The following is an 838-nucleotide window of genomic DNA, read 5'->3' as shown; positions in this document are numbered from 1 at the left end:
ATATATAATATACTATATATATTTTCCTGGTGGTTGCCCTAGGAGTTATAATTAACATCTTTATTTAAAACAATATAGTTTGAATTTATATAAATTTTAATTTCAAAAGTATATGAAACTTTGCTATGATATAGCTTCATTCCTTTCTCCTTCCTTTATGCTATTTGTTGTCCTCCAAATGACATCTTTATATATTATAATATATATAAAGCATAATCAGCAAAATCTTATAATTGTTACTTTATGCCATTGTCTTTTAAATGAAACAATTTCTACTTCTTAATTGGTATTCTGTTTTTGGTGAGACATTGTGCTCAGGCTTTCCTTTAATTTTTTTTTTTTCTTTAATTCCTTTGACATGGTTTTCTTTAGTACTTTGAATATGTTTATCAGTTGAGTTCAGTCGCTCAGTAGTGTCCGACTTTTTGCGACCCCATGAATCGCAGCATGCCAGGCCTCCCTGTCGATTACCAACTCCTGGAGTTCACTCAAGACTCACGTCCATCGAGTCAGTAATGCCATCCAGCCATCTCATCCTCTGTCGTCCCCTTCTCCTCCTGCCCCCAATCCCTCCCAGCATCAGAGTCTTTTCCAGTGAGTCAACTCTTCGCATCAGGTGGCCAAAGTACTGGAGTTTCAGCTTAGCATCATTCCTTCCAAAGAAATCGCAGGACTGATATCCTTCAGAATGGACTGGTTGGATCTCCTTGCAGTCCAAGGGACCCTCAAGAGTCTTCTCCAACACCACAGTTCAAAACCATCAATTCTTCGGCGCTCAGCTTTCTTCACAGTCCAACTCTCACATCCTGTCTGACTACTGGAAAAACCATGGCTTTGA

At 38.3% G+C, this 838-nt stretch overlaps 1 protein-coding gene across 1 annotated transcript in view; it reads left to right on the top strand.

Moving 5' to 3' along the window:
* Positions 1 to 838, top strand: part of TTC28 (tetratricopeptide repeat domain 28) — a 582,431-nt gene that overhangs the window by 38,634 nt on the left and 542,959 nt on the right. The window lies entirely within an intron of this gene.

The sequence above is a fragment of the Bison bison genome, unplaced genomic scaffold, assembly GCF_000754665.1.
Source record: "Bison bison bison isolate TAMUID 2011002044 unplaced genomic scaffold, Bison_UMD1.0 scf7180017864495, whole genome shotgun sequence".
Classification (NCBI taxonomy): domain Eukaryota; kingdom Metazoa; phylum Chordata; class Mammalia; order Artiodactyla; family Bovidae; genus Bison; species Bison bison.
This window is presented reverse-complemented; position numbering and strand designations above follow the sequence as displayed.